The sequence below is a fragment of the Protopterus annectens genome, chromosome 3.part1 (genome assembly GCF_019279795.1).
Source record: "Protopterus annectens isolate FY-2018-M chromosome 3.part1, PAN1.0, whole genome shotgun sequence".
Classification (NCBI taxonomy): domain Eukaryota; kingdom Metazoa; phylum Chordata; order Ceratodontiformes; family Protopteridae; genus Protopterus; species Protopterus annectens.
Genome location: NC_056732.1, coordinates 1,370,997,236 through 1,371,021,975, shown reverse-complemented (window position 1 = coordinate 1,371,021,975; position 24,740 = coordinate 1,370,997,236).

Genomic DNA, 24,740 nt, shown 5'->3' with positions numbered 1-24,740 from the left:
CTTTTCTGTTTAGTTATTTCAAAATATCTATACAATTCGTCCGTAACTACCTTTTCATATGCTACAAGGGTATTGTGCATAGGTGGTGTGAACTGAATTTTCTTTCTTAAGTCATTATTTCTTTTATACTCCTTGTCATTTTGAAAAAAATAATTAAAGATTTAATTTTCTCAAGAATTTTTTGAATTCGACAATATTGTCTACTATATCAAATCTCTGATTGGGAACATACTTCATACCCTTAGCAAATAATAAAAAATGTTCCTTCTCAAGTTTATGTTGTGTATAGTTAAATATACTAAAATCCCCCGGGGTATATTTAACCCTGTTGAACTGCACTATCTCTTGTTCCATGGTAATCTTTTCTGTTTGTTTCTCATCCACCCTCCTTGGTATGAGGCTTCTCCCCATCTCTGATTGTCCTGTTTCCAATAATCCCCCTTGTAGTCCTTCCTCCATTCCTGTTGTTTCCCTAAAAATGTTGGTTGTTAATGTAACCACCATTATACTGCCGAGTGTAATTCTCTCCCTTAACTACAGAACCTTGTTCCTTTCCAAGACGCCCTTCACCTCTGTCTATCCCCTTATTCCATCTGTAAGCTACACACAATCTATATTGTTCCATATCCCTTTTCAATTTCTTACATTTCCTGTCAAAAATATTTTTACTACTTTTCTCCACGTCTTCAAATTGTTTAGTATATAAAGTTTCCCATTGTGAAAATAATAGGTCTTTTAAAATATTCTCATTCAATTCAACCACCTTCACTATTTTACATAGTTTGCTTTAATTACATGTAATAATGAACTCCATAAATTGCATCCCAAAACGATCAAACATTTTGTTGCATTCATTTATATTATTTTCAGTCATTTCTACACCTATGGGTTGCTTGAAAAACCGCAAACCCATGGGTGCTACTTTGGACTCTACACATTTCCGTAGGTACATGTTATCAAGTTGCAAAGCTTTTATAATCCCAAACGTTTTGCCAAAATCATGTATAAGGTCTCTCAAAGTCTTGTTATTAAAACTGTTCCCCTCATTTTCACCTTCCTGCCGTGCATCATGAAGGGACGAAAAGTCATATTTCACCTTTAAAAATTCATCCAAGCCTCTATGCACTATACCCATATGAGCAGACTCAGAATTGAGTAAAACCAAATAAGTTACAGTACCTAGGCTTGACTGACCTGCTATCACTGAGTATGTCTTTTTTGGTACAGTTCATTTGGGTTTCACTCCTGAAAGTATGTAGCTGTCCACCGAATTATTGCCCTTTGTTGGCTGAGTCTCCACTCGACCATCCGACTCTTTACGAACTCGGCAAAAATCCTATGAGAGGGTCCGCTTACATCGATGGTAGCTGCACCACCTGTACCTTGGCCGTTGGGAATGCCTCCGGCACTTCCTATGGTCCGTAATGACGTCATGAGATTACTTGAACCTTCGTTCCGCCTTTCTGTCTGACTCATGACCTCTATGAGTCGCGTTAATTCTCCCTTGATGATTGCAATCTCCGAATGTAATTTGTGCACCTTGTCCCTTCTAACTGGGGAAAACATGGACGACAACTCATCTAATGAATCCATGACACCTCGACTACACCAAAAGTCTATTAACCATTCAATGCCAACAATTACCAACCAAAATAAAATGCATTAACTGGTAATTCAACGGTGTCCGCTTCCAAAAGATGAGACGAACTGGATGCAAAAACTTTTATTTAATAAAACATCAGGTTTAGCACTTTCATCTACTCTCGGTAGACTTCCGAGACTAGCTAAAATTTTAGAAAAATGCATCCACAAACAACTCCTTAACCACTTCTTTCGTAACAATGTATTATCCAATTTGCAACACGGCTTCAGACCAAAACATAGTACTAGTACTGTTCTAATCACTTTTATTAAATCCATTTATCATCTCCTAAATGAAGGCCAGGTAGTCTCCCCCATCTTTCTTGACATGTCCATAGCCTTTGACACTGTTTCCCATCAACTTCTACTTAACAAACTCTCAACCTATGGCCTCAGCTCATCTTCACTATCCTGATTCCACAGCTATCTTTCCAATCGACAGCACGCAACCAAATGGGAAAACACTCCACCCCCCCCACTGCCCATCTCTGTTGGAGTGCCCCGAGGTTCTATACTTGTGGCCCTCTTCTCTTTATCTTATTCAGAAATAACCTCAACTCTGCAACTGATTTAGCCACCATTGTCCAATACGCGGACAATGCTACTCTTATATGCTCTGCCCCCTCACCCCTAGAACTTCAATTAAAAATGCAATCATCATTCCAAAATATAGAAAAGTACCTGTCTGAACATCAACTAATCCCAAACCCTAATAAAACTAAATTAATAATCTTTAAAAATAAAAAATCCAAACAATATCAGCCCTCTCTGCCAATCCTCTCTTCAAACGGCACTAAAATAGAACCCACAACTCATACTAAACTTCTAGGAGTCACTATTGATGAGAATCTAACTTTTGACAAACATGTTGCTTTGACAATTAAAAAAGTTCACATCAAGCTTGGCACCCTATATAGGGCCAGGCCATATCTTACTCACAATGCCAGGCTAGCCATTGTTTGGTCTCACCTGATTTCTACCCTCCTGTATGGATCACATATTCTCACTAACATTTGAAAGACTGACCTAAATAATCTAGAATCTTGTAATAACAAAATTGCCAAGTTTGCCACTAATGTCCCACACAGGATTCCCACTGTACTGTGCTTTCTCAGCTAAACTGGCTAGAACTCCGCAGTCTTTTAGCTCTCATGCAGCTTACGATGGTCCACAAGCTAATTCACTAAACCAACAACTGTCCTGCTCTCTCCAGATTTGTCCAACCTAGTCACAATCTCAGGACCTTAAGATCCTCAAACTAATGCTAAAGGTCACCCATTCTCACAACTATCATGGTGACTGCCTTTATTCTAATAAAATTACCAAACTTTGGAATAACCTTCTTCAAACCATCACTAAAAATCCACACTATCATGAGTTCAAACAACTACTACATAACTACCTAGATAGTCATTGAGAAGGATTCACGAAGGCTTACACAGAGTTTAAGAGTAGTGTAAGCCTCCGTTTAAGCCTCCCGATCCAGGAACAGCCCAAACCTCCGTGTAAGAGACAGCTAAAACGTCTCTTACACGGACTGGGCATGGAACTGCTCAATACCTCATTTGCAGCTCAAAGATATGCAAATGAGGTATTTGAGCGATCCAGGAAGCCCAAACCAGTCCGTGTAACAGACGTTTTAGCTGCAGAAATGTACTCAGCTGACAACTGAGTACATTTCTGCAAAATTGACAACGGAGCTATGTCAGCTCCAAATAAAGGGTGCATATGTGTCATCTAGCATGCCAATGGCCAAATATGTGGCCACTGGCATTAAAAAGTGATGCAAAATTATTTAAAATAACTTTTTTTTTTGGGGGGATTTTGATGTTTAACTGCAGCGCACACCCGCGCTGCTCAAAAGTAAAAACCGAAGCTTATAAGCTCACAATTGTGGGTTTTATGTATTACATGGAATGACAATACAGGGACTAGCAGACCAAAACAATATGGCCACCGTGTAGTGGTTGCCAAGGGGGGGAAGCTCAGTGTAAGAGATGTAACTAAACATTACTAGGCAATCCTATGTAAATGAGGGTTACAATACTGAATCACACTGCCACATAGGTAATGAGCACTTTCCGAGTAGTGTAAGAGTTACAGAAGGGGGAGGAATAGAGTAAGAGGTAGGTGACATCACGGGGGGGAATGATAGAAATAAATGTATCACATTGGAGGGCAGTGTAACATGACAGATGACAGACAGACATCAGGGAGAGAGGTGTGTCCCAACAGAACACTAGGAAAGTCAAGAAATAGAGGGTGCACACTATCCCTACACTCAAACTTTCTTGATATACGTGATGCGCGCGTGTAAGGCAGGTTCAACATGTGGGAGCATGTTGCAAACCGTTTACAACGGTTTGCGTGGGTGTGCACGTGTGTAAGGTAATGTGCGTGCGTTTTACCATGAATCAGCCAAGTCCAAACCGTGTAAGGATGTGTGCACGCGTTTAAGTCACTGTGAGCGTGCTTATGCTGGTGTGCACATTGCTCCCCCTGAGGAAACAGAGAGGAAAAAGGAAACAACCAGATTACAAGGAAGCTGCCAGAGGATACTGCTGGAGTTAATTGGTGATAACAATTAGAAGCAGGCAATTACACAGGCAGACTAGAAGCCCAACCCAGCACTTAAAACACTGCAAACAGCAGTGCAGGGTGTTTCTCTCAAGAGATACTGCAAGAAAGGAGTAAGCTATCAGAATTGAAAACTGAAAAAGCTGAACTCAGAGCAGAAATGCTAGGGGCTGCCATAGCTGTTATAATCAGGCATAGGCGAATTGCTGAGGGTGGTGACAATGCAGATGCTGACAGACAACCCAGAGTGAGGAGAAGGAGAAGAGTATACAGGCCCAGGGTCACCTACCATGGGTTACATGAGCTGGAGATAGTAGAGCTACAGAGTGGACAGAGACCTTCTGCAGCAAATTGTTGAGCTGTGCAGGCCACGTCTCACACACAGAACCAACAGAGGGGAACCCATCCCAGTGGAAACCAAGGTATGTGTTGGCCTAAGAATACTAGCAACAGGTACCTTCCAGAGACCAACTGGTGATATGATGGGGATATCACAGGCATCAGCCTCCAGGGTACTGCACCAGTTCCTGGATGCCATGTCAGCACATGTCGGTGATCATGTATATTTCCCCAATGCCCGTGAGGTATTGGCCAGCAATATGCGTCTCTTCCAGCAAATAGCGGGATACCCTGAGGTACTGGGTGCAATAGACTGCACGCACATACGCATCAAAGCACCAGCCGGTGAGCGGGGTAGAGCCTATATTAACCGCAAGGGATTCCCTTCCATCAACTGCCAGGTTGTGTGTGATGCCCAGGGCATAATAATGAATGTGTGTGCTGGCTGCCCTGGGAGCTACCATGATTCCCACATCTGGCATCTGACGCAGCTGTACCAATCATTTGCCAGTGGGGACTTCCCACACGGACACCTAGTGGGGGATGCAGGTTATGCACTTGAGCCGTGGCTGATGACACCCATCAGAAATGCACACACACCTGAACAGGAACGCCATAATGAGGCACACGCACAAACACGTAATGTCATAGAGCGTGTGTTTGGGCTGCTCAAGTCATGGTTCTGGTGTCTGGACACATCTGGTGGAGCCTTGCAGTACACACCAACTACATGTACCCAAATGATCATGATATGTGCTATGCTACATAATATGATCCTGCGGAAACAGCTGCAGCAGGACCAGCATAGGGCTGGGCCAAACATACCCCACCATTGCCAAGGCCACCACAGGCAGAGGGTGACTCGGAGGAGGAACAACCTGACCTTGCCCCAGTAGGCAGAAGGAGGCGTGCCCAGTATGCCCTGGCCTTGGCAAAGAGGCAACGCATAGCACATACACTGGCTCAGTAGGAACACTGGGACTGATACCCACTCTGACTCACTCATATAGTAACAGGGATGCCTAACATGACACAACCTGCTTCCAAACATGTACAGGGAGTGTAGTATGTGCATCCGACAGAGGCAGCCCTGCAGCACCACCTGAGGCATGAATGCCATGTGTTAAGTAATGTAACACCATGTACCATATGCACACCTGAGGACCCTGACTAACATCCACCCTCACCAATCATGAACCACAAAAACACAAACCCACCTTCATAGGTACCACAAGGGATAGGAACCTAGATGTAATGCTACCCAATGCCAGAAGTATAAACAGCAAGATGCGTGCAGTGTAAACGCACACAGTATAGAGAATGTAGATATCAGTGCTGTAATAGAAAACTGGGTCAAAGCCCACATCAGCACCCTAACACTACCAGGTCACACCTCATACAGTGATGTACAGCTGCAAAACATGGAACAAGCTACAAAACGAGGGTGACTAGCAATAAATGTCATGGATAACCACACCCCATGTTGGTACCACAACAAGAAGCAGCATGGATTAGCCATGGTCAAATACCAATGGCTAAAACTGCCTACTACTATATAGCTTGCTGCAGACCACTGTCCTAATAGCAGGAACTGCACCAGGCCTATGTTGGAATACATGAAGATATCAAGCCCCCAAACCACATTATATTGCTTGACTGAAAATACCTACACATACACCATAGTTTCATAGTTTCATAGTTTACTACTAGGCTATCTGCCCTAGTGCATTTATAAGCCTAGCCATAGTGATGTGGCTATTGCCACCCCTTATAGTGGTAATAAGTGTACAGAATAGATTCGAATATTGTGCCTCTGACTTAGTAGTGACACATTATGACCCCTTACTTAATCGAATAACTTGACTGTGCCTCTGTCTAGTAGTGACACAGGAGGACCCTGGGGTAAACCTACGATCTCACATCCACTTGTCCAGATTTCTCTTGAAGAGAGTCAGTGAGGGACTCTGTCTAACATGAACTGGGATTCTGTGCTAGAGTGTGAGAAGCCTCTGAGTTATGACTCTGTCCCTCCAGCATGTCCTATACATGTATGTGCTGAGGTTCAAATCTTTAGCTCTCATGGTTCTGGTGGATTTGGATTGCTTGCAGTGGAGCATGTCCACCAAATCCTGATTGGACATGGTCTTGTATGTCAGGCATAGGTCACCTGTAAGTAGGCGGTATGCTACTGAATAAAGCTGGATTTTCTTTAGTCTGGAAGCATATGACATGTGTTGTAGACCCTTGATCCTCTTGGTAAGGTACTTTTGGGGTCTCTCCAGCTGTTGCAAGTGCTGGGTGAGGTACATACCAAATGGGGCTTTGTATTCAATCATGGGCCTGATAAGGGAGAAGTATGGGGTACAATGACCTCCTTTGATCTGGATGGAAAACCCTTCATGATAAGGTGGGCAAGATAGAAAGTCTTTCTAACCACTTTGGCAACATGGGTGTCAAACGAGAGGTCACTATCTACATGGGTCCCCAGGTGTCTGATTTGTTTTCTGTGCTCAGTGGGTTGCTGTCTATGTGTTAATTTGTGGGTACTTTGTTCCTCCCAAATGACTACACATTAGTTGCATTCAGTTTCAGGCCATGATTCCGGCACCAGCTATCTGTTTTGTGAGGGCATTCTGTAGGATGTGTGTGCCGGCTGATGTATTCACTATGGTGCCTAGGTTGCAGTCATCTGCAAACTTTGTCAGCCACAACCCTCCTATGTTTGCTTTCACATCTGAAAAGTAAATGCCAAATAAGAGGGGTCCCAGGACAGATCCTTGTGGGACACCACTTGTGACTGGCTTTGAATCTGACAAGGCACCTGCAATGTCGACTTTATGGGTTCTGTTTCTTAGCCATTTTGCAACCTATCCTGTGACATATGGTTTTATATTTCAGCTGTTGAGCTTGTCTATGATGCCTGAGTGGGGTATTGTGTCAAAGGCCTTAGCCAAGTGCAGGTAGGCTGTGTGGACCGCTTAGCCCTCATCAATGGCCCTACTGACAGTTTCAAAATAGTCAACTAGGTGCAAAAGGCAGGATCTGCCCTGTACAAAGCTGAACTGGGTGGGATCAAGGGTCTGTAGGTCACCAATGTCTCTGTTTAAGAGCTCCATAATGACTCTTTCCATAGCTTTGCAGACAAGGCTGGTTAAGCTTGTGTGGTGGTAGTTCCCAGGGTCTGTGGAGGCATCTCCTTTGTGGAGTGGGACCACTGTTGCTGTACGCCAGTGTTCAGGTACATATCCTGTAGCAAGGCTAAGGTTAAATAGCATTTGTATATACGGGTTTAGCTCCTTCTGGAGTTCACGTAGCACGCAACTGGGGATACCATCAGGTCCCATTGATGCTGTGTTTTTGTCTTTGCTGAGTGCGGCTCTCACATGGACATCTGAGATGACAGTGAGGTTACATTCAGCTGTGATAACTATCTTCTTTTGGGGTGAGGGAGGGGAAAATTGCACTGAACCTGTCTGCCAGAATGTTGCCAATATCTGTCAGGTCACTGAAATTTATGTTGTTGTGTACCAACTCTGAGCATATCTGAGGGTTCCCACCCAGGTTTCTGACATAACTGAAGAAGGCATTGTGGTTATCTTTATTGTCTTTGGTGATTTTTGTCTCAAAGTTGACCTTGGATGTCTTTATGAGAGAATGTAGTTTTTACTAGTGCTGATCACAGCTGCCTTCCCTTTAGGAGATTTAGCTCTGTCTTGCATTAGTATCCTTCATTTGTTATACAGTTTGTTTATGGCTGGGGTCCACCAGACAGGCCACTTTCCCTTGGTGGAGAGGGTCTTGGTTTTATTTGTGATTGCATGGTCCATGCTTTCTTGGAGATGTCCGTAGAAAGCGTCTGTGAAGGAGTCACCATTGTGTGTTGTGGTTTCCACTGGCCCAGTGGGCTTAAAGGATACCATCTCAGTCTGAAGAAGTGTGAAGTCAGCTTTTGAGACATTTGTCACTATACTCTTTGTATTATACTAGCACCGACACATTTGTAGACAATTTCCCAGAATCCATCAAACAAAATGGACATGCAAAATGTAACACTTCCACAAGAGGGTAAGCATACTGGATGTGATAATCAGAAATATGTGTACTGGATGTCAAGATGAGAAGTGTATCCCTCACTGGTAAGACCAGACCATAGAGTAATCACACTGTAGTTACACATCCCAACCCCAGTCCCTGGCCAGAATACCACAGTGAAACACATGTATAAAGCATAGCTTGCACCCCTACAAACCAATGTGGAATCCATGAAAGGCCCTGTGCAAGTCCAGAATATGGGACACACTGCAGAACATGTTATACAGGCATACCATGAACACAGCCAAGAGTGCTTGGAGTCTGCAATCACAAATAACAACAAGACACAATGCCATACACCCAGGCATCTGGCATGCTGGACTCCAGCAATTACTAAACCATTGAAGAGAATGAGGAAGCTACCACATGATAGATCAAACATAAAAGTGAAGTAATCAGTGATCACTAGTATGGCAATAAAATGTGTCCACACATACAATCCACTAAGGCCAGGCAAAACAAGTAGAATCTGTGAATCCAGAGGCAATGTGACACCTGTCCCAAGTACACACACAACAACAACTCACCCCAATAAATACAAATATATGTGATAGACGCAACCAGGTAGCCAAAGGCGAGCCTGAGCACCCACAAATCAGTACTGTCAAAACTAGTCAGGAGGACAAGGTAACCACATACACCACAAACCCAGTCCCACATAGACCTACAACGACTGTAAACCAAACACATAAACACAAAAACATTCCCAGAGGCCCTAATTACAAACACACAACACCAACACAAGCCTCCAAAGCAGACACCCAATAAAACAACCTCCAGACATAGCACATGTAACACATAGTACACAAAGCTGGTGTGCCAAACAGTCACAGGACAGAAGGAGAAACAACATGCCTGATACAGTTGTAATAGGTGACTCCATAGTGAGACATGCTGCTGTTCCAGGGATGGCTTGCACCTGTTACCCATGGGCATCTGGATATTGCCTAAGGCTTTTGCAACCTACAGAGATCCTTTCGTAGGCAAGGCCGAAAAGACTAACCCACCACCATAGAAAACAAAACTGGAAAGAAACAGAAGGGTAATGCTGATCAATGCCAGATGTGTAAACCTCAATATGCATGCTCCTGAGGCCCTCCCCAGTATGGAGAACATTGATGTCTGTCCAGTGATAGAAACCTGCTGCAAGCCTCATGACAGCACACCAGCACTACCAGGTAATACCACATATCATGTGTTATGGCCACAAAACCTGGAACAAAACATAAAAGGAGGGTGAGTATCCATATTCAGCACAGACACCTATACGTCCAGTTAACTGACAATGCTTACGTCATTGCAGTCCACCCATGTGCAACTAACCATAGGCAAGACTGCTGTACAGTCTGTAGCATGCTACAGACCACACTCTCACACACAGGAACCCCACCCCACTGTCCTGAAGACAGTGGACAGTATGAATGTACCACCAAATACAAAACAAGGTACACACAAATTACCACATAGGTGGTAAACCATTATGTATGGAAGGAGTAATCAGGGACCTAGTGACACAAGTGGACAGTAACCTGTTATGTGACAGTCACATCACCAATTTGGCTAGGAAGACTGTCTATATTGGACACTGTATCATGAAAGGATTCACATCTACGTCAACAAAGGTCATTGTGCCCCTATACTGTTCCCTTATCAGACCATAATGTAGTACAATGCCTCATTTGGGATGTACATTACCTGGCACCTGCAGCAGTTAGAAAGACCTCAAAGGTACCTCACCAAGAGTCAGAAAGGGTCTCAAATATATGTCATATGCTGCCTGGCTGTAGACACCACAGCTGAATGCAGTCACATACTGCCTACACAGAGGCATTGTATGTCTGTTGTACAAGTCCATGTCCAACACAGAAGTAATGGACATGCTCCACCCCAGAAAACTCAAAGCCATCGGAGCTGTGTGAGTCAGAGATGTCAACCTCAACACATAATCAAATAGGATGTGCTGGAGGGACAGATACCTAACCCTGAGTCTCTCCACACCCTGGAACAGAATACCACTACATGTTAGGCAGAGCCCTTCACTGACACTCTTCAACAGGAAGTTTGCAAAATGGATGGATAATTGTAGATGTACACTGGGGGTCTTTACTGTGTCATGCCCAGACAGAGGCACAGCTAAGTAAATCATAAATGGCCATAATATTCACATAGCAAGGGTGGCAAAAGCCACACACACTGTGGCTAGGCTTACAAATGCCCTAGGGTGGATAGCCTAGTATGAACCTATGAACCTATTATGATACAAATTGTACAGGACACTAAGGATAACCCCAAGGCTGCTGCAACTGATGGTAGGAAGCGTGTTGTGAATTCCCAGATATGCTCTGGATCACACAAATATTACAAACAACATACCAAACACACACACGTATTGCCAACATACATCCTGACAGGTGCAGTGCAAACCCCCATAATGCAAAATATCTTTCCCAGCAGACTGCTGCCTCCCTGACATTATGTCAGCCTTACCACAGGATATGTACCCAAAGAGCAGTGTACAACAACAGTGGTCGTTCTCAAGAAAGGTGTCGCCTGAATGGATACTAAAACAACCACCACAGAATCCTGAGAAGCTTGGTCTGCACAGCTATGGAAAGGATCAGCATGTACCGCAGACATAAAGATATTGGGGATCTATTGACACCCGACCCTACCCAGTGTGGGTTTATTAAGTGCAGACCCTGCCCCTAAACATGTGTGACTCAGTTGAAACAGTAATTGAGGTCACTGATGAGGGCAATGTGGTCCACACAGTGTAGCTGGACCTTGCAAAGCCTTCCATACAATACCCTACGTGTTCAATATAGATATGCTCACCAGCTTATATATACACCCCTATGTCACTAGGGGGTTGCAAACCAGACCAACGACAGAACTGACATGGTCAGACATGCTGCAGCCATGTCAGACTACAAACCACATATAACAGGTATCCCACAAAGCTTGGTCCTGGGACCTGCGCCGTCTGGTATATATGCCCCATAGGTACAGGCCAACATGTAAGGACTGTGCCTGAACATGTTTGCAGAGGACTACAAACCGCCCAACATATCTGACACTCCAGCTGACACAAGCATCCCACAGGCCATATAGAAACAGACAACTGGTGCCATAGCCATGTCAGCATGTTAAATGGAGAAAACTGTATAGTCAACCTCTGTGGATATACAGTAAGTGACCACCAATTACCACATAGGTGTTAACCCATTACATACTTAACATGTAATGACAGACCTGGGTACACAAGGTGATAGATATCCTGCATTGGACAAACATGTGGCTGTAGTGTTAACAGAAACAATCCATATACCAACCTAATCATGAAGGTTATGACATCTAGATAAGGGGAGGTCATTGTGGTTCTGCAGTTATCCTTCATCAGCGTTACAATTGACTACAACAGCCCCTGTGGGGTGTACCTCAGCAGACACCTCCATCAACTGTAAAGTCCACAACAGTACCTCACCAGGAGTATCAAAGAGCTTGAACAGATGTAATGTGTTGCCTGATTAAACAGAGTGCAACTCCACACACTGCCATGCTGGCCACCCAGACGCAAGCTGTGCCTGATGTAGAAAGCCATGTCCAAGCTGGAATCAATGAACATGCTGCACCTTGTACAATCTGAATGGCAGTGAGCTATGCACATGAGGGACCTGAACCCCAGCACTGACATACATAGGACAAGCTGTACTGCATTATCCATAACACAGAAGCCACCCCATGCATGAGTAAACTACCAGTACAGGTTATCCATAGAGTCACTCGTTGATTCTCCTCAACAGGAATCTTAATGAGTGGATGGGAGATGGTAGGTTTACCCTGGGTATCACTGTTATGTCACTGGTAGACAGAGGCACAGTATACTAAACATGACATATGTCATGGCAAACTACACTTACAATGTGTCGGACAAACACACTCTCTGACTAGCATTAGAAATGGCCTAGGGCACATCGGTAGTGTTTGCCAATGTACGCCTATGTTGTGGAATACACTACTGATGTTGGACGAGGCTGTTGTAAGTAGTTAATATCTGAACATAATGCAACATGGTCAGATAGGTTCATAGGTTCATAGGTTTATACTAGGCTATCTGCCCTAAGGCATTTATAAGCCTAGCCCAGAGTTTTGTGGCTTACGCCACCCCTTATATGGAAACAATACTGTGCCCATTAGTTTGTTGTGCCTCTGTCCAGCAGTGACACAGAGACGATTCCCGGGGTAAACCTACGATCTCCCATCCACAGGTCAAGATTCCTCTTGAACAGAGCCAGCGAGGTGCTCTGCCTCACATGGACCGGGATTCTATTCCACAGCATAGGGAGTCTCTGAGTGATAAATCTATCCCTCCAGCATGTCCTATTTATATCCATGCTAAGGTTTAAGTCACTTGCTCTAGTGGTTCTGGTGGATTTGGATTTTTTGAGGTGGAGCATGTCCATTAATTCCTGGTTGGACATGGCCTTGTATGTCAGGCACATGTCACCTCTGAGCAGATGGTATGCGACTGAATAGAGCTGGAGTTTCTTCAATCTGGCAGCATATGACAGATGTTGGAGTCCCTTTATCCTTTTGGTGAGGGACTTTTGGGTCTCTCCAATTGCTGCAGATGTCGGGTGAGATACATCCCGAATGGGGCATTGTACTCGATCATTGGTCTGATAAGTGAAGAGTACAGGGGAACAATGACCTCACTAGATCTGGATGTGAATCCCTTCATGATCAGGTGGGCAATGTAGAAGGTCTTTCTAACCACTTTAGCAACGTGAGTGTCAAAAGAAAGGCCACTGTCAACCTGGGTCCCCAGGTCCCTGATAACCTCTTCTGTGCTTAGAGGATTGCCACCTATATGGTAGCTTGGGGTTACCTTGCTTTTCCCGAAGGGTATGACTATACATTTTTTGGCATTTAACTTCAGGCCATGGCTCTGGCACCAGCTATCAGTTTCCGTGAGTCCCTTCTGAAGGATATCCGTGTCTGATGCACTTTCCACTATGGCGCCCAGTTTGCAGTCATCTGCAAACTTTGTCAGCCAAAGTCCTCCCATGTTGGCCTGTACTTCTGAGAAGTAGATGCCGAACAATAGGGGCCAAGGACCGAGCCCTGTGGGACACCACTTGTGACCGGCTTGGAGTCTGACATAGCGCCAGCAACTCTAACCCTGTGGGTCCTGTCCTTAAGCCAGTTTGCAACCCATCTTGTGACATATGGGTTTACATTTAAGTTGGTAAGTTTTCTACAATACCCGAGTGGGGTATTGTGTCGAAAGCCTTTGCAAGGTCAAGGTAGGCTGTATGGACTGCCTTTCCCTCATCAATGGCCTTGGTGACTGTTTTGAAGAAGTTGACCAAGTTCAAAAGGCATGATCTGCCCTTGACAAAGCCAAACTGGGACGGGTCCAATGTCTGCATGTCCCCTATATCTTTGTTTATGAGCTCCATTATGATCCTCTCCATAGCTTTGCAGACTAGACTTGTTAAGCTTATGGGGCGGTAATTACCAGGGTCCGTAGAGGCACCACCTTTGTGCAGATGTGCACAACTGGACCCTAACCAGGCTGTTGTGCTCACTATGGAAATGTAAAGCAGTGATAGGACTAAAGCCCAGGATACTGTCCACCACAGTGAAAGTACTGAACCACTACACTATACAGTACTACAGTGTTAGGTCAGTATGAACAGATGTTGACAATTGTATGCAAAGTATCCCATGCAAAACCTGCAGGCACAGTATAATCCCTGTTGTGTTCACACAAAAGCATTTGGACAGTAACTACACAACATGACACAGAACACACAACCATAAACAGGAGATATTTGTTGAAGTTCACACTCATCCACAAATGTGATGGGCTGCAGAGTTCAACATATGGAAAGCTCACACTGGGCATGCTCACACACTTTGATAAATGAGACATCTTTCACACAACATGCCATGGGAAGGCTGAACTGGGCATGCTCACACACTTAGTCCAAATATCAGTTTAGCATTTTGCCACATATATCTGGTATATGTACGTGTTATTCCAGTAACCAACAACATTATAGCAATCTGACCAGTGCTCACACTTAAATGACTACAGAGACATACATGATATAGTGGATTTCCCCATATGCAAACATCTTCCACAGATACACAAGTTGTTCATACAAACAGGAAATGTTATGGCAATAAAGACCTGCAAACACTGCTATCAGCACCAAATAATGTGCATCTGACAGTTAAACATATGGGTGTAGAGGTCAACACTAGGCTGTTTGCCCTAGGGAATGACAGCTTATCCAGAGTGTGTGTGTGTGGGTGATTGTGGTTGGTCTGTGTGCAAGTCTGTGTGAGGGAAATGTTCCTTTTAGCAACTGGGAAAACACACCACAGGATGCTCATTCCCCTTTCTAAACACTGATGATGTCAGCACCCTATAAGTATATCAGGAGAAAAGAAATCTCCCAGTAATCTGAATAGCGTGCTCTGCTAATGCGTCTCTCTCTAGTGTTATAACATAGTTAGGTAGGGGTTTGAATCCAGCTAGTGGCAAGTGTGTGTGAAGGGGGATTAGTGTGTATGAAAGGAACATCCCTTTTGGCAACTGTGAAAACACACCACAGGATGCCCATTCCCCTTTCTAAACACTGATGATGTCAGCACCCTATAAGTATATCAGGGTAAAAAAATTATCCCAGTAATCTGAATAGTGCGCTCCGCTAATGTGCCCGTCTCTAGTGTCATAACATAGGTAGGTGTTTGAATCCGGCAAGTGTGTGTGAAGGGGGTTAGTGTGTGTGTATGAAAAGAACATCCCTTTTGGCAACTGTGAAAACACACCACAGGATGCCCATTCCCCTTTCTAAACACCGATGATGTCAGCACCCTATAAGTATATCAGGAGAAAAGAAATCTCCCAGTAATGCGAATAGTGTGCTCTGCTAATGTATCCATCTCTAGTGTCATAACATAGTTAGGTAGGGGTTTGAATCCAGCAAGTGTGTGTGAAGGGGGGTTAGTGTGTGTAAGTGTGTATGAAAGGAACATCCCTTTTGGCAACTGTGAAAACACACCACAGGATGCCCATTCCCCTTTCTAAACACTGATGATGTCAGCACCCTATAAGTATATCAGGAGAAAAGAAATCTCCCAGTAATGTGAATAGCGCGCTCTGCTAATGTGTCTGTTTCTAGTGTCATAACATAGTTAGGTAGGGGTTTGAATCCAGCAAGTGTGTGTGAAGGGGGGTTAGTGTGTGTGTAAGTGTGTATGAAAGGAACATCCCTTTTGGCAACTGTGAAAACACACCACAGGATGCCAATTCCCCTTTCTAAACACTGATGATGTCAGCACCCTATAAGTATATCAGGAGAAAAAAAATCTCCCAGTAATCCGAATAGCGTGCTCTGCTAATGCGTCTGTCTCTAGTGTCATAACATAGTTAGGTAGGGGTTTGAATCCAGCAAGTGTGTGTGAAGGGTAGTTAGTGTGTGTGTATAAAAAGAACATCCCTTTTGGCAACTGGGAAAACACACTACAGGATGCACATACCCCTTTCTAAACAATATCACAATTATTTATGGCTTTTGATTCCAGACATGTCACGTGTGTTTTGCTCACACAGAATGCCCATGTGTGCGGGTTGTTTCTCACAATAATGCATGACATCGATTAAACCAGTTATGGCAATGCACACATGATGTATGTGTGTGCCAAATACACATATGTACCTGTGACCTTCAATAGTTACCATGTGTGATGCCTGCCACATGTGAATACATGGTATTTGCACTGGGTAACATTATGACTGTGGTCTTCTGTGCAGGTGCTGCATGTGGGATGTGTATATACAGTGTGAGATGTAGATGCTATCAACCTAGTAGTGAGGGATACACACCTGGTCTGGGGCATATAGTCTACATGTTGTTGATGAAGAGGTGCTGCATGTTTTCACCTGTTGTGGGAGTGGTAAGAAGTTGTTCCATAGCAATGCAGTGACCGCATGCTAAGAACCTTTCAGCTAGGGTGTTGTAGCTACAGTAATTCATTAGCATTCAGTAATATGTCAGCATTCCTGGTGAGGGTATGATGCCAACCAAGGTCAGGGTTCTACCAGCCTGTGCCACTTGCTCAGTGAGCCCTTCCATGTTCCCTATCATGTATTCCAGTGAGGGACATCACACATCAGCTGTAGTGGCATGGACAATGACTGAGTCATATGTGTCCATGCATCTGACTGACCTGTATGCTTGTGTTATGTGGTGGACCATAGTGCCCCATGAGCATATCACTGTGACCTTCACCTTGTCCAGCCTGGTGAGCATGACCTCACTGTACCGGACAATAAAAGTACCTAACACAACTGCAGCAGGAGTGTTGTATAGCTGTACAGACTGTGCTTGTTTGGCACACAGGATTTGTGTGCTATGTGTTATGCGTGCTGTGTTCAGGCCTAACATATGCCTGTGTGCCAGCTGCAGAGGTGTCTGCCACTCAGGCAGGATGCCATTCTTAGGCTCCACGAATGGCCTGGTGTGTTCCCGTGCTTGTATTGCTGTCAGTGTAGGTCTACATCAGACTGGTATTGCAGTCACTGTAGTATTTCATGCCACCTGACAGGTTATGCCAGTACTGGGTTCAGAGTGCTTAGTCCACAGTTTGGCTATGTGTTTCCATCTCATACATGTGTTGTACATCCATGGGTAGGGGATAGGGTTGACTGTGTACATGTGGCAGCTGTGACATTACTACATGACTCACATATTCCACAACTGTACCATAGAGGTGACTGACAACTGACCTTTGCACATGCTACCATAGTATTGAGATTGCATTGGTGATTAACAGCACATAGGGCCAATGGTGAACAAGATACATAGGTTCATAGGTTCATACTAGGCTATCTGCCCTAGGGCATTTATAAACCTAGCCAGAATGTGTGTGGCTTTCACCATGCATTGTAAATCTATCTTGCTATGCCCTTTTCCAAGGTTAGTATACTGTGCCTCTGTCTAACAGTGACACATAAGTGATACCCAGGGTAAACCTACAATGTCCCATCCAGTCATTAATATTCCTCTTGAAGACAGTCACTGAGTGACTCTGCCTAACCTGTATTGGGATAATATTCCAGAGTGAAGGGAGCCTCTGAGTTATGAATGTGTCCCTCCAGCATGTCCTATGTATATCACTCCTGAGGTTCAAGTCTTTCCAGCGTGTAGCTTGATGGGATCTGGATATTCTGAGGTGCAGCATGACCATTAAGTCAGGGTTTGACATGGCTTTATATGTCAGGCACAGATTGCCTATGAAGAGGCAGTATGCCACTGAGTAGAGCTGCTGTTTCTTTAACCAGTCAGTATGTGGCATCTGTTTGAGCCCTTTGATCCTCTTGTTGAGGTACTTTTGTGGTCTTTCCAGTTGCTGCAGGTGTCTGGTAAGGTGCATGCCGACAGGGGCATTGTAGTCAATTATGGGCATGATGAGGGATGAGTAAAGAGGCACAATGTCCTCCCTGATCTACATGTGAATCCCTTCATGATGAGGTGGCCTATATAAAATGTTTTTCTAACCACTTTGGCCATGTGGTTGTCAAATGAGAGAATGCTATCAACTTGTGTACCCCAAGGTCCATAATTCCTTCATCTGTACTTAATGGATTAACACATATGTGGTACTTTGTGGTCACTTTGTTTTTGCCAAAGGGGATGACTATACACTTTTGGCATTCAGCTTGAGGCCATGGCTGTGGCACAAGTCATCTGTTTCTAAGAGGCCCTTTTGGAGGATGCGTGTGTTGGCTGGAGAGTTGATTATGGTGTCCAGTTTGCAGTCATCTGCGACTTGCTCAGCCACAGTCCTTCCATGTTGGCCTGTACCTCTGATAAATATATACTGAACAAGACAGATCCCAGGGCTGAGCCTTGTGGGACACCACTTGTAACTGGTTTTGAGGCTGACATGGCTCCAGCAATTCTAACCATGTGTGTTCTGCCCTTGAGCCACTGTGCAATATCTGTAGTGACATAGGGGTTAATATGTACACTGGTGAGCTTCCTAGAATGCACAAGTGGGGTATTGTATCAAAGGCTTATGCAAGGTCCAGGTAGGCTGTGTAGACGACCTTCCCTTGACAGTGGCCTTGGTGACTGTTTCAAAGAAATCAAACAGGTTTGAGAGGCAGGATCTGCCATTAACAAAGCCAAACTGTGTATGATGAAGTGTCTGTAGGTCCCCAATATCTATATTTATGAGGTTCATGATGATCCTTGCCATAGCTTTGCAGACCAAGCTATTCAGACTTATGGGGCGATAGTGTCCAGGATCCGTTAAGGCACCACCTAAATGTAGAGGGACCACTGTTGCTGTACGCCACTCTTTGGCCACATATCGTGTAGTAAGGCTGGGATTGAACAGTAGTGTTATGTCTGGGTGTAGCTCTTCTTGGAGTTCATGTAGGACACAGCCTGGGACACTGTCTGGTCCCATTGATGCAGTGTTTATTGCTTTGGAGAGGGCAGCTCTTACCTGAGCATCTGAGATGTCAGGGGGCAGCACTCTGCTGGGAGAAATATTTGCCCTTTGGTGTGGAGGGGGGGAGAAGGTAGCAGTGAACCTGTCCACTAGGATGTTGGCAATGTCTGTGTGTTTGGTATTTCTTTTGACATCTTGGACTACCTCTGAGCATATCTGGGAATTACCACCCAGGTTCCTAACATAACTACAGAAAGCCTTGTGATTATCCTCAGTGTCTTGTGGAATCTTCTCTCAAAGATGGCCTTAGACAATCTTATGAGTGCCTGTAGTTTTCTTCTAATACTCATCAGTGATGCCTTCACATTTTGGGAGTTTGTTGTATCATTTAGTAGCTTCATCCTTCTATTGTATAGTTTGTTTATGGCTGGTGTCCACCACACAGGACATCTGCCTTTGGAGGATTGGGTCTTGCTTTTATTTGGGATTGCATGATCCATGCATTCCTGAAGGTGTCCATAGAATGCCTTTATACAGGTATCTGCAGTCTGGTCCATATTTTCAACAGGCCTGGGGGCTTTGAAGGTTTCCACATCATTTATGAGGAGTGTGAACATGCTTTACATGAGTTGTTGACTGTATTCTTCTGTGCAGGGGGGTGGCCTTGGGATGTGAATATCCAGTGAGATTAGTTTATGGTCTGATCTTACCAGTGAGGGATACACTTCTGGTCTGGAGCATAGAGTCCCCATGTTGGTGATGATCAGGTTCAGTATGTTTTCCCCTCTTGTGTGAGTGGTAACAAGTTGTTCCATAGCATATTGGTATATAAATTCTAGTAATCTGTGGGCTAGGGTGTTGGAGCTACAGTCATGCTCCCAGTCTATGTTTGGGTAGTTTAACCCACCCAATATAATGGTGTATGGACAGACCTACATATTTCCAACTGTTTTCAGGAAGGCCAAGTGTGGTTCTTGTGTTTGTGAGGGTGGTCTGTAGCAGGCTATAACCTGGAAGGCAGTTTTACCCATTGTTACTTGCATATGGATAGTCTCTGATGTTTGGTGCTTTGCCACCAACCTGGAGGTGTGGGTATCTTGGATGAATATCAATAAACCCCTCCTGTTGTGGTTTTGTGCAAGTTTTGGGCCTGAAAAGCATGGTATGAGGTATAACTTGGTAGTGCTGGGGTGCTGTTGGTAGCCCTGAATCCGGTATCTGTTACTGCACAGATAGCGATGTTCTCCATGCTGAGGAATGGTTTGAGTGTGTGCATCATCAGGTTTAGAGTCCTGCAGTGGCATATATGACTGCTCACGTGGACAGATGCCAGGTAAGTCATATGCAAAGTGTCACAGGCAATGTACATGTGCACAGGAGAAACAGTGACATTCTGTCAAGTGAGACATGAACATACATATAGTAAGCTATGCAGATGTCACTAGGAGTCCACAGAAGCTGTGTAACTCTGCATGGCAGGTCGGATCAGTATTCCAGGGTAACTGCAAGGAAACATGCATGCAAACATAGCTACTGTAAGCAGGGCTGCATGTAGTCCATTGTACAACAAACAAGCTGTACCACTTTCAGTAGGTAACACTGCAAATGCTCACCAGCTGACATATGAATACCTATGTCACCAAAGGTGATACTTACCAGACCACGGACAGAAATGACATGGCCAGACACGCTGCATCCCACATGAACACATATCTCAAGCAACACAGACCTCACAAAGTCAGTGTTCTTAACAGGCACAGCCCATAAGGCCAAACACAATGTGTGACACACCTATAATAGGTGATGCCATAGTCAGACACACTGACGTCCCGCTCTCCAGACTGAGCAAGGTGAGGGTCACATTTAGCTACCTGTCGGGTGATAGAATGTGCCACATAACACAAGCACTCAGGTCACTCCACAGCAAGTACAAGTATGAGGCAGTCATTGTCCATGCTGGTGTGAACAACCTGAGACGTACCTCCCTGGACCACATGGAAAGAGACACAGAGGAGCTCTTACATCACCCTCTCAAACTCAGGAATCCCACACAGCCTGCATGACGACACAGGAGAGTATAGATTTCTCTGCAAACACCATCATACTGGGTGACTTCAACTACCCAAACATAGACTGTGAACATTACTCAAGCCACAATACCCAAGCTCTAGGGTTCCCATAGTTCAGAAACTCTTTAGCTATGGAACAAGTAGTCAACATTCCCACAAGAGGGGAAAATATACTAGACCTGATCATCACAAACATGAGTACAAAATGCTCACCACTTGAAGTATATCCCTCATTGTTGCAATCAAACCATATACTAATCACACTGGAGTACTGGATCCCCCACATATGCAAACCTCAAACACATCTATGTGTGTGTGGGAAATGCCCTATTAGCAACTGTGACAGTACACTACAGGATGCAGATTCCCCTTTTGAAACACTGATGATGTCAGCACTCTATAACTATATTGCCTGAATTAAAACTCCCCAGTAATTTGTATAGTGCACTCCGCTAATGCGTCTGTCTCTAGTGTCATAACATAGTTAGGTAGGGGTTTGAATCCTGCAAAGGGAATGTATGTGAGTTAGTGTAAGTGGGATTTGTGTGTGTGCATAATGCTGTGAGGGAAAAGTGCCTTTTGCCAACTGGGAGAACACACTACAGGGTGCACATCCCTCTTCCTAAACACAGATGATGTCAGCACCCTCTAAGTAGAGCATTAGAAAGGATTTCTCCCACTAATGCAAATAGCGCACTCTGCTAATGTGTCTGTCCCTATTGTTATAACACAGTTAGGTAGGGGTTTGAATCTTGCAAATGGAAAGTATGTGTTTTAGTGTGAGTGGGGTTAGTGTGTGCACAATGTTGGGGGTGGGATGTGGCTTTTGCCAAATGGGGCTACGCACTGCAGGGTGCACATTTCCTTTAACAAACAGTGATGTTGACAGCACCCTATACAAACAACATGACAACAGACAACTGCCAGTACTCAGTATAGTGCTACATGCTACTGTAACACGCACATGTACCAGAACATACCTAGATAGTGTTTTGAAACCTGAATGTGGCAAGTGTGTGGATGTGGGATGTTTCTGTGTGTGCATTTCCGTATGGAAAACATGTTGGATGTGGCAATCAGGGAATCACAGTACCTGATGCACATTACACTTTTAAACTAATGAGGTTGCCTGCACCCTGTGAGTACAGGTAGAGAGGAGGAAATCGGTAGTAATCCAAATAGTGCACTTTTCAAATGTGTACCTGTCATGTGTCGACAGCTACTCATGTAGGGTAATAAATAATGGAAATGGCAGGTGAGCGTGTGCATGTGTGTGTGTAAATGCATGTGTGACAGAACAGATACATATAGCTGAATCTACAATACAGCACATGATGCACATTCCCATAGTCAATGGTAGCATGTGATGGTGTGCAGCTGGTACACTTTGGTAAGTAGTATGGGTGCAGATAACAATTCAGGACATTCATACAGTTACTGCAGCAGGAATGCTGGGATATACACACAATCATAGTGGAACAGTGAACAGTTACCAACATGTTACTACTTATACACATCTATGTAGTCACCCTGTGCATCAGCAACATATTTACCTTTTCCTGCACTGATGTTGTAGTATGCAGGAGGTGGCACAGTGTCATCATATGCACAGGGTGTGGATTAGGTATGCCCAAGCCAGCCACTGGTACCACCAATTGACATGTGTGTGTATGTGTGTTTGTGAGGGGCAGCAGTACAGGGTGGACCAGTGTTGGTGCAGTGTGTGTGTGTATGTGTTTGCCCTAGGTGTTAAATTTCTGCATGTGTGTAAGCACGCTCACAGTCCCACATAATGGCTGCCATGTACAGGGTTTTGTGGACAGCCACAGACTGCACCTGTCAGGTCATCCAGATCAGTGTCTGTGGGCACGGACACGGTACCTGTGCCTGGCAGGGGTGCTATGGACCATATCCGGTACTAACCCAGACTGGGTACTGTCATCAGAAGCGGGTGTGTGTTGACTGGACACAGTTCCCTGTTGGGACTGTCCAGAGCCACGTGCACATGGTCTCCTGGGGCGTCCTGATGACAGCACTAACCCAGCATTGCTGGGGCTGCTGCTGGCACTTGAGGTGCGTGAGTGGGCCTGTTGTCATCATCGGCGACTGTCAGCTGGTGCTGTTGCCGGCATACGGCCACGTCGACGCTGCAAACGCACACTATCACCCTGGCCCATGGACATCTGGTTGTGGAGCAGCTGTTGTATGTCCCCACAACATCTGTCACCGACATCTGTGAAATTATGAATAGCATTCGCAATGTCACGCATGCCATCTGTCATGGCTGTGCAATATGCTGTCAGTTTCCTCAGACCCTGTCTGGTGTACCTTTCCATACGCACCTGTGCCTGCATAACAGTCCGAAACATAGTGGAGGTTGACATACCTCCTTGGGCACGTCGGCCAGAGGCAGTACTGCCATGGATGCCCCCACGAGAACCCATGGGCGACTGTCTGCGTAACCAGACACCTACAGCAACTGGAAAAACCCCAACAGTACCTCATCAAGAGGATCAAAGGGCTCAAACAGATGCCATATGCTGCCCGGTTAAAGAAAATCCAGCTGGACTCAGTGGCATACTGCCTGTTCAGAGGCAATCTGTGCCTGACGTATACAGCCATGTCCAACCCAGAAGTAATGGACATGCTGCACCTCAGGAAATCAAAATCCCATACGGCCACATGCTCAAGAGACCTGAACCTTAGCACTGAAATAAATAGGACATGCTGGAGGGACAGATTCATAACTCAGAGGCTCCCTTCACTCTGTAATGAACTCACAGTACAGGTTAGGCAGAGTCCCTCATTGACTCTCTTCCATAGGAATCTGGATGAGTGGATGGGAGATCATAGTTGTACCCCGGGTATCACTTCTATGTCACTGTTAGACAGAGGCACAGTATACTAACCTCGGAAAAGGGCATAGCAAAATAAATTTTAATTGGGTGGCAAAAGACAAACACATTCTGGCTAGGCTCATCAATGCCCTAGGGCAAATAGCCTAGTATGAACCTATGAACCTATGTGTACTGCTATACTACTTCTGCCATATGTTGCATGTGTGTGTGTTGTGGGGATGCGCAGGTAATGGCCAGATATTTCTGCACAGGCAACACTTCTGAAACACTCTGGGTGTTCATCCCAACATACTGTATGTGTGTTGCCATCCAACACTGTGATGTGGACACACATTACTCAGCCTGGATATACATATCCCAACAACACCACAAGCACAGTACACTACCTTGCTATGTATGTATGTAATTACACAGTTATTCACTAGTTAGGACTGTGATGCTATCTATGCAGCCCACTGGGCCAGTGGAAGCCACAACACACACTGCTGGCCCCTTTGCAAAAGCTTACCACAGACATCCCACATAGTGCATGTAATGTGCACACACATATCTAATCCAGACCATATGCACACCACTTATTTATCCTGTCCAGTGGACTACAGATACAGGCACATTGTATATCAATAGCAGGAGGCTACTGCAGCACAGAGCAGATTCACATGAAGGCAAGGCATCTGTGGTCAGCAGT